General features: G+C 34.5%; 1 long non-coding RNA gene across 1 annotated transcript; it reads right to left on the minus strand.

Annotated features, from left to right (window-relative positions):
• Nucleotides 1-5,770: 5,770 nt before the first annotated feature.
• On the minus strand, nt 5,771-10,387 carry LOC128921362 (uncharacterized). Its single transcript, XR_008470803.1, has 3 exons — nt 6,390-10,387; nt 6,090-6,315; nt 5,771-6,028 (listed from the first exon to the last, which is right to left on the minus strand). It is a non-coding gene; the product is annotated as an uncharacterized LOC128921362 (long non-coding RNA).
• Between the last annotated feature and the right edge of the window lie 698 nt (nt 10,388-11,085).

An 11,085-nucleotide genomic window follows, 5' to 3' on the forward strand; every position in this document is an offset into this window, starting at 1 on the left:
GTATGTCTCTATTCTTTAAAAGACCTTATGAAGAATCTTTAGACACTATAAAACAAAAAAATATGAGCTATTTTAGTCAGATGCTGTCTGTAATTTACAACCTTTGAGTCCTTTCCATAAATCAGTAATTCAAAATTGCTCATCTACATACGAAATCAGGAAACTAACCTTTTGAACTTTTTTTCGAACAAAAAAAAATGTCGTGAGATTTATCTTTTATCCATTAAGTTGAAATAGTTTTTCTAGTTCTATTTAAGGATGTTTTAAGAACTGTACGTGCCTTCGTGAGACCATTTTGCTTTTCCAGAGAGCACACAATTGTTTTGAAACACCAGATGGTGATAAAAAATATTTTTATAACAAAATGAACGCGAGTAAATCAGAAAAGTGAACATTCACGCTGACTTCTGAGCATCTGCGGCTGCCTTGCTTTGGTAAACTTAAGTACATATTTGGGTCACATAATTAAATGTAAACACAGTACACTTAGAAAATTGTTTTATGTGAATGGAAAACAATAAAAAAAATTAAATGTCACAATGGTATAGCACACCCCGCAGTAGCCTCTCCCCACTTTCTAATTTTTCAATTTCTAATTCTAGAAATGTGTGTATCTTAAATAGCGCCTTTTGAGGGCACAAAAACATAAACACGGCTGCCGCACTAAAAGCTGCAAATGCCAGGCCATGTAGTTCTATGTTTGTGTGTGTGTGTGTGTGCAAGCAATTTCTAAATCTAAAGCACTCCCCCACCCAAAGTGGCGCACGATTTGATCGAAGTAACAAAACAATAATGAATTAAAAATTAAAGAAAGAATAAGTCATTAAGAGCGCAAGTAATAAGCAGAAGTCAACGGCAGCGCCTTCGCAAACACCACCACCAGCAGCAACAGCAACACTAACACCAACCACTAGAAGCACCAGCAGCGCGTAAGAATAGCAGCGGCTAGCTCCGGCAGCTCGCTCGGCAGTGTTTGTTGTCGAAGAACAACACAAGTACATCAACAAAAGACGAAAATCAACAAATGTGGCATGCAACATCATCCACATCCCCATCCACCAGCAGCCAACAAATCAACATTTGCTGCGCGAACTACAATAACAGCAACACAATTTTAGTAAAACAAAATATTTTCTCAACAAATTTGCTATCGCTGGGCGAGCGCAGAGCAGCGCGGAGAGTTAGGGTGAGGGGCTGACAAGCTATTTTCCTTAAATGCATGCAGTTGAGTATGTGTTTACATGTGTACTCGGTGGTGTGACGGGTCTGCCAATTAATAAAGTGTGGCCCATACTCCACTCAGCTCCCAGCCGGGCGACCCCATCAGTTCATTGCCACACTTACGGGCACTGTTGGTTGGTTGGTTACAATAACGCGCTATCACATCAATTGCAATGCGCTCCCCTCGATCGGGCTATTATTTCTATTTTAATTATTTACAGTTGTGCGCTGTGGCGAAGTGTCTGCGCGCGATGTATGTTTGTGTATGTGTGTGTGCGGGTGCATGCTCAAGTGTTGAAGAATTTCCTTGCTCTGGAAAGTTCTCAGTTCTGCTTTGATTTCCCCAAGAATTTGAAAAGTTCTATTTGAGATACAGTGGGTGCCTCAGTCTATATGTATGTAGTTTGAATTCCCCTTCAATGCATAAATATGTATTTCTCTTACATAAGTTGAATTTTAGAGCAACTTTATCTGGAGCGAGTACTGCTTCGGAAAATTTAAAATAATTTCAAGTTCTATCTGAAACAAAAACGAATATATTTTATTACATATAACTATGTATATCAACTCATCCAAGATAAACAGCTATACCACCATTGCTGAAAATCATGAATCAGATTATAGTATTCCTTCCTCAATCTTAGTATTGTTTAGTATCTACTTTTTAATACTTTAAATCCTACGATACGAGTTGAGATAAAACAAATGTTTCTAATTCGAGAACATCGGAAAACTCAGAATTAATATGAATCCCGAAGGAATCTGCAATGGCTCTCACAATAAAATCAAGGACTGAGATAATAAAATCTAAAGAAAAATGTTTTTCTGAGGTTATTTTTTCCAATCTTCCAAGCTGCTCTCTAATCATAATAATGATTTGAAACCGTCTGAACAAGCGATGAAATACTTCAGAACATTTTTCGTATTAGAAATTATCGGCCGATCATAGTATTTTTCCTACTGTAAGTCTTCACAAGAAGATCAAGTCTTTACAGGATATATTCAATTTCTTCTTCTTAGGCCTACAAAATGTATAAGATGTAAGATCTGAAATTAATCTAAATAGTTTCAAAAGCCTCAATTTCTTTTTTTATTATTCATCTTTAAGGGGGTATTCTGGTCTAGACGCATGAATATTAGGCATTTTTTAAACTAAGATAAAAAAAGAAAAACATTTTTACTATTCATTTTTTTATATGTTATTGACATTTTAATAATAAAAAAAATTGCAAAAAAACCAAAATTCGACGAGATACAGGACGGTGGAGTGGGGGCTTCAAAAAAACGGTGCCTCCTGGTTGACGTGATTTCAACCCTTGTAGAGATCTAAAACACAAATAAACAAGAAGATTCTTCATTATTAAGGATGTCGTTATAGGGTTGACCATTTTCAAAAAAAAAAAAATAAAAAAAAATGGCGTCGACTTGAAAAAAAACTAGATTTTTTCGACCTTTTCGAATTTTAAAAAAATACTTCAAATCAAAAATTTTGGAAATCCAAGGCAGACACGATAGAGCATTGTATAAAGAAGATATATAGCAAATTTCAAAAGAATCGGTTCAGTAGAATTTGAGGTATCATGTCATCCACCTCAAAAAAGTAGTTTCGAGAAAAACGCTTTTAAAATTTAGGAGACCGCTCGGCCGGCTCGGACGCCACGTCATTAAATCGGTTGTATCTCTGAAAATAAGTCGAATTTCGACTTTTTCGATTTTTTCAAAATCATAGACCAGAATAACCCCTTCAGAAATTCCAGCAAAACTAAGTTTTGTATATTTTTATGGATTTATTTAACAATATTACCCGTGCATGTGAGTCATCGTTGTGTTGCAAAATGTGAAATATATAAATTTGTGTGGTTTATAAGAAGGTCTCTCTGATGATAATGGTGTGCGTTCATATATTAATTGTTTTCCCCATGATTTTTCCAAAGACATCCACAGGTTTTCTGAATGGGAAATACAATGGGTACTTGCTACAAAATTAATGGCAATCATTTAATTCTTTTAATGTATAAAGTTCTTTTAGTTGTCAATAAAGTTCATTGTTTCAAGGATAAATCAATGCTTCCAGCTGAGTATTTTTTATATAGCATTGATACAAAGAAATATTGAATAGGTCTTCCGATACATCAAAAATATTTCTGAAAGTGAAGTATTAAAGTGATTACATATTCTTGCTTTCCAAATTCAATGAACAATATATAAAACCGAAAAGCAACCCCTTTTTCGCCACAAAGTTTCCTATAGTGATAGCTCCGCATTTGCCCCAAATAAATATGTTGCACATATGCGTGTTGTTGGCTTATGTGCGGTGTCATTGGTGGCATCAATATGCTATCTATAACAGCGACTACAGCATACACCCTCCCTCCACCCAAATATTTGATAAATATGTGCGAAAGCCAATTCAGGCATACATATGGTGCTTACACAAAACCGTTATTTATAGCCTTCAGCACCTCTTCGCGCTTGTGTGTATTTACAGTTACTCCAGCTTCATGTGTGTGCGCGACTCATCACGCCGCATTTTTGATGCATCATCAGTTGCAGTTAAAGTCTGCTTGCAACATTTCCGCATAGTTGCAGTGTGGCATGCAACTGACTGCTGGTGTGCTCCCACAAAACTCCAAAGCCAAAATGCATTTAAATAACACCACATTTGAATATATCTCTGTGTACGTGTGTGTGTGTGTGTGTGTGTGTGTGGCACTGTCACCATTTTCATTCGCACTTTGCCGCATCTGTGGCACAGCAGCAACAGCAACAACAAACTCATATTCAGCAACTTCTTCAATCAGCAGTGATTGCTGCGCCGCGCAGCGCACATGTGTTAAGATGTGGCAATAAAGAGTGCCTTAGTGAAATATTATTGTACGTCCCTCCCCCCAACCTCTCCATCTACCGCGCGACACTCGCATACCACAAGCACACGTGTTGAGGAGTTGGCGAAGGAAGCAGGAGAAAGCAAAATGGGTCGTCACTCTAAGTTGCCAGCCACGACGGCCTCGCACTCGTTGTTCTCCCCCTCCGCGATGTGATTAATTCGCCTTTTGTTTTTGTGTGTTCAGCTTCCGAGCGACACTTTATATTCATTGAATTCCACACCGCCCTCGCCTGGCGCGCGTGAGTGTGGGTGTGTCATTGGTGCGTCACACGTTTCCTTAGTGTTTCTGCGCTCGCCTCGTCTAAATTTATATTCCTCTAACGCTGTTCTCAAACAGCTGTTGTAAGTTAAGCATTATTGTTGTTACTACTGCCGTCATTGCTGCCAATAAAAGGTGGTGTATTCAAATATTTTACTAAAAATAGCTCGCAACCCCACTTATACCCCATAGCGACTAGTCTAAAAATAGGTTCCATATTACTTTATTGGATTATTTTTTTTATTTTCGGTGTGTGCAACAAATCTAGAATCTGATTATCTAGAGTTTATTGAAAAAATATACTTCAAATTTCTGAATCAAACTATTTTCCTTTATAGAGGCTAATCAATTTTTATTTAATTTTTTATTTCTAGCGCCTGTTCAAGGTACTCCGTATGTGAAGATATGACTGCACAGGAATCACAATAGGGGAAAAGGGAGAAACATTATAGGTGTATTATTTATTTTATTCCAATAATTATAAAAAAGATTTATTGACGTTATGTAATAAAAGCTATTTGAAATGAAAATATAAATAAATTTAATTTATTGGTAAATATATTCACAGATTACACTTACAAACATTTTGCCAACAATTAATCAACGACTAATGCATTGGCTACAAATAGTTACCAATTATTTAGTTACCAGTGGTTCATTAATACAAAATCCTCCGAAAAATTGAATTCGAATAAAGTGAGCGAAATACCAGGCGCACAAAATCCAACAGTAGGCTACGACAACCGCTGTAAATTTATTGTTGCGCAAAAAAATGTTTACACCGACCACCCCCAACAATAAAATATTCGTTTCGATTATCACAAAAATCCAACAACTGTTTTCGATGATCAAGAAATGCAAGTGATCACAATAAAAATATTTGTTACTGCATTACTGCTTTGCGCCAAAAGTAAAGGAATTCAGTGAAAATGTTAGAAGTGGCGACTGTCTGTTTATTCTACTTGCCTGGTATAGTAGATAATGTAGTATTTACGAGAAAAATGCATAGAATTTTTTTCTATTCAAAGTGAAATTACGCATTGGCCATTAGTTTCGGCAGTGAAGCACCAGGCACACATAAACGATCCACCAGTATAATGTAGCATAAGAAAGTAAAATAATCAAATCGAAAATATGTTTTGCATAACAAATGCACGTTCTAATATGCCTGTTTCTACGCAGGAGGCATAGTTGCCACCCAAACCATTATTATTTATTTATTTATAATTTTATTCCTATTTTTGCGGGGTAGTACAACTTTTGCTTAATGAAGATTAGAAATTATATCCCTAAAACTATTTATATTAAAATTGTGATAGCACAGAGTACCTCACATGAGTTTCTTAAATTTATTATACAAAATACCACAGAAATCATTAAATATCCGCGGAATATTTTTGAAAAAAAAAAAAAAATGTTTTTTTTATTCGTTCAAAATAATTCAAGATGTTTCTTATAGAATTATATTTAATTTCAAAAATATTGAAACGTTTTTTTAATATATATTTGCCACTTTTGTATGGTATTTATATCGGTATAGGTTGGTTTTGCAGTATCATCCAAGTTCCATTAAGAAATATTATAAAGCTTCCTTTGTTCCATAATGTAATGAACTTAAGTATTAAATGCCTCGTTCTGGATTTCAGAATCTGGATGTCGAACTACAAATAAAATTAATTACAATTAAAGAATTTTATTACTTCATTATATTATAATAATCACCTTTTTCTATTGCTCATTCGTCGGCCTCTCCGGCTTCAGTTCACACCATGCGGCTTCTCAGCAATGACTAATTGTTTCGTTTACCAAATCATTCCCAAATAGTGAACATTTTCCTGTAAACAAAAATCCCAACAACAGTGCCAATATGACTATCCGCTATGTCAGTATAGGTATGCCGAAGGTATTTTCGCGTAACGGCGTACAATGTTTGTTATTGCAGGTGATTCTGGATGTTCGAAAAACAACAAATTGTTAAAGTTTGTGTTATAATTTGTTATACTTTTACATTCATTATAATACCTGGTGATTTTCATGGGCCCCTGGTAGTTCGATAAGTTAGCAAACACTTATGTTTCGTGGGTAAATAAATTGTGGAAATTGAATTATTATTATGTTACTTTTTATGAAAATTATGAAATATATAAACAAATACACTATTATCAATTATGTATATTATACGATTCCTTTGTTGATGTCACATAATTGGTTTTTTTAACTATCGAACTCCTTTAGAAGTCTAGCTTGTTTAAAAATGGTCTTAAAAAATCAAAACAATCAGTTAGGTTCAGGTAAAATGATTTAAGCTTTTGGATATGTTCTCAGTGTGTGCTTCCGTTGGAATCTAAATTCGGTCACTTTATGCAATGTTTACCCGGTATAAATAATGGTTTATCTTATTGTGATCAGTATGTCGATTCGATTAAGTTCCAAAACTTTATATAAATTGGTAACAAATTATGGATTCTTGGAACACTATATATTTGTTGAATATTTCGAACAAATTTAATCCTGAGTCAAGTAATATTCAAAGGAAGGACTGGTTTATGTTCCTGAGGTCAAGTTTTGCGAGTTAGATCAACGGAAGAGGCAAAGAAAATTGTCTTGAATCTAATCTGAAGATTACAGGAAATGTGGTGTTATTAATCCAGATTCCTATTTGATTATGAAGAATGCGAATCGCAATAATTTTACACTTGCTGAATAGTTTTACGTGTGTGTTTATTACAAATTTACAATACGAACATAATTACTACGAGCACTCGAAAGGGAAGTTATTGGTTCGCAAAGTGCAGCGACCTTCACAATCGTCCAAGCATGCAACACAAAAGCCACTCATAACACAATGCATAAAAATATGCAACAACAACACACACATAAACACATTTGTGAATATTTAGAAAATTAATTTCACTACATATGTATGTACGAGGAAAAACAACACGCGCCCCCATTTGAATGTCAGCGAATCCTCCAACCAGACCAATGCAAACTATTGCACCAGAGAGCGAATCGAAAAGAGCAAAAACAACAGCAAATAATATGGCAAGCAGTCAACCACTCAAGCAGCGAAACGGGCCAACAATCCCACCACAAAACAGCCGAACAATTGAATAACCAAGCGTGGAATTCAAGGTGGATGGCGGCCACAATGGTCATGAGACGCCGCGGAGGAGGAGGACTGGGAGAGTCGCTGAAGCGTCGTCACTCATAAGAAGTGCGGGATTTTGAATTTTTGATTTTTCTGCAAATAGCAAATGCAGTGGCGTGAGTTTGAGGGGGAAAGCGCGGGAGGTTGGGTCTTCTGTCAGCTGCCTGCGCACTTCCTAAACTTTTTATATGAAACTGGCCAGCAAAGTTGCATAAAAAGCGAGTGAAAAGCATTGAGAAAATTCGCGTGCAAAAAACGAGGGTTACAACAATACAGCGTCGTGTCTGGAGTCAGCTGTGGGGAGACGTCATAACTCTTTATAAACTCCGCAGCTAAACAAACCAAACTGTGTAGATTTGTATGAATATGCCTTTAATACGCATGCAAACACTTTCCAGTGAGTGAATGCATAATTTTCCTTTATCTGCTAATTCACAGACAGTGCAAACAATTGTTCGGAAATCATCTTGGCAACCAATTCAGCTTGTCTTCATGATTTCCATAGCATTTCGTTGACTTTAGCATTTCTTTCTTTGTTAATTTCTAGTAATTTTTTCACTGCCTCAATATGTGTGAATAACAAGACGAGATAAAGTGTTTATTAGAGGTGGAAATATTATACGTTTAATAATTTTATGTCTACAAGTTTTTAATGCTGGATCCGATTTCAGATTTCTTATATCCCTTAGATATGTTTTACCAAGGAATAATCGAAAAAAAAATCGGAGGAATGTCTATTTGGCTTAATTTGCTATATTCGATGTTTGAAACCATGAGCTCAAAGGTGAATACTCCATTGCTTCGATTAAAATGCTGAAAAAACAATAGATGGCGCTGATGTATAAAGATCGTTCTTACCGAACTATTTGAAAAAAATTTAATTCTTAAGAATCATTTATATATTACACCCATTATATACAGATTTGAGATCTTTTCTTAATTTCATGAAATTAATATTAGTAATACTGAAAATTGGGTTAAAATCTCTATGGTAGATTTGATTCCGAACGATTTTTGAGGAAGAGGAATTATATGCCGTGTTTCTCTGTTGGCCGTCATAACCTCTAATTTATATCGTCAACTTGGAAACCAGCATTAACCTTAACTACAATGTCGAATCACTTTCGCAAATAAATTATAGCGGGGTCTGATGAGACATCTCAAAAATATAGTTCGATGGAGAGAAAACGATTGTAGATGCCGGAATACTCGATAGATACATTTTTAAGGGTTCCAGAAAAAACACTTCATTTTAGATTTTTATACCTTCGAAGACTGTAAACTTTGAATATGGATCAATTTTATTGCATACGAGTGCTATATGTACATACAGTATACACACATTTTTATATGTATCTCTTTTGAAGCCCAACTTACTATTGTAATTTTATATACACTTATCAATGCACAGCAAGTGTAACTAGTGCAAAAATAAATCAAATGCGAAAGCTCCAGGGTTTCAAATACAACAATGCTGAATTCAAATCTCTACACTTAAATACATATGCATATATATACTTTCATAAATGCCTACTTGTGCATCGACTTGCATGGCTATTTATGGAGATTTGAGTTCCATTATTCAAAACTCAAGTGATTTTCCAAGGCGTCATGCTTGATAGTTCAGATAGACGGGCCGCGCACACGAGTGCAACAACACAAACGTGCAAATCTACACTTGCTCAAATTAGTATGTGTACGATGTTACAAGATAACGAGTGCAGCAACGCCAACAAATGCAGTGCAATAAACATTTCTCACACAATTTTCACAAATAAAATGCATAAATTGCAATCCAAAACAAATAAAGCAAACAGACACAATTGCCTGGCGGCTGACGTCTGCCGACTGGCGATGAGCACTAAAATGGCTTGGAAAATTGTCGATCTGTAACGATAAGTTGGTTGGTCGTGTGCTTTGATATTCAATCATACATGTGTAATAAGGTAGTTGTAAAGGGTGTGCCATTTTGTGTTTAAAATTCGAAATTAATGATTTTATGTGGATGTTGAAGGGGAATCGTTGAAATATTTTTTGTTTAATTTTTTTTATTTTTTTTTTTTATTGGCACCATTAAAAATTTTAATATCATTTGTATATGGTAATTTACCATTAATCAGCATTATATTTTATAGCTTTGTCTGATATGTTGCATGCAAAACTTACATATATAGACACCCTTTATTTAATATGAGCAACTACTCTAGACATACTGATTAACATGAAATAAAATATACTTGTAAATTATAGTATTTATGTAAGTAGGAATGCTTAAATGCCTACAAGTATGTAGGCAATATGACAGCATAATAGCCCTTTTAAGACGCTTCACGCTGTAGCGCTCTCTCAAGTAGCTGTGTATAATTGAATATATAACCGTGTGTTCGCAGTAAAGTGGCAAATGTTAAGTTATAAAGATTAAATATAATTTTCTGTATAATTGAAATAAATCACTATATTTTCTAGTAGAACAGATTTAAAATATAATATACACACACTTAAGATATCGTGATCAACGTTACGTTCAATCTAATAGAAGAGTTCGACGAGATTTAATCTGCCAAAAGGTTCATTTACCGAGGCAATACAATTGACTCTAAAAATTTCTAGATAGAATTCCAAGTACATAGAATCTACAGTATGACATGACACATAAAACAAACTGAAGTCTAAACTTCATCTAGTAAGCATAAATTGTCTTACTAATAGTACTTGATATATGATAAGAAAATTCAAAGAAAAAAGGAGGTTCTGCCATCAAACCACCGCTCAAAAATTACAGAAGACATAACCAAAGGAGCGTGTTTCTACGAAACAACCAATTTTTACTTAAAAAAAATATTATATTATTATAGATTGACTTAAGGAACCATGAGATTTCGTGTAATTAATTGACTTCTTGAATTCATTAACATAATTGAGCAGCCTAGTAAAGGTTACTACAAACTTAAAAGCGTGACTCTTGCCATTAGTGAATATAATTAAATTTAGCAAGCCAATTAAGGTTATAAATCTTCGAGAAGTCATTGTTAAGGCAACTACCTGCGTTGTGTAAGAACAAACTTGCGAACTATGCGAGCTCGAACAATTACTAAATCATAACTAAGACTCTATTTTATGCGCATTATTCAATTAACACGTGTGTTTGTGTGTGACTTTGACAGTGATGCTCCCTTGAGAAGTAGAAAGAGAAATGCGCATGTGCAGATGCCTAGCTACACTTTGCAAATTATTATATTATACAATACAATTTATTCAAAGCGCTCGAACTCATTATTTAGAACAAAAGGAAGGAAAATATGAAAGTGAATAAAATGAGAGTACTTTGGAATATTTCATATACTAATAAATAAAGTAAATAATAAGTTAATATATTATTTAAAAATATAGAAAAGACTAAAGCCTTACATATAGTGTACTCTATTGAAAGTCTAGATTAATTCCAAATATCCAACATAATTTTATACTTTCTCCATAAAAATATTAAATGATATTGAATATACAAAGGGTGTTTCTTTAGAAAGTTTAAATTTGAAGTAATGAACAGAATAATTAATGAATTCACCA

This window comes from Zeugodacus cucurbitae, chromosome 4 (assembly GCF_028554725.1).
Source record: "Zeugodacus cucurbitae isolate PBARC_wt_2022May chromosome 4, idZeuCucr1.2, whole genome shotgun sequence".
Lineage (NCBI taxonomy): Eukaryota > Metazoa > Arthropoda > Insecta > Diptera > Tephritidae > Zeugodacus > Zeugodacus cucurbitae.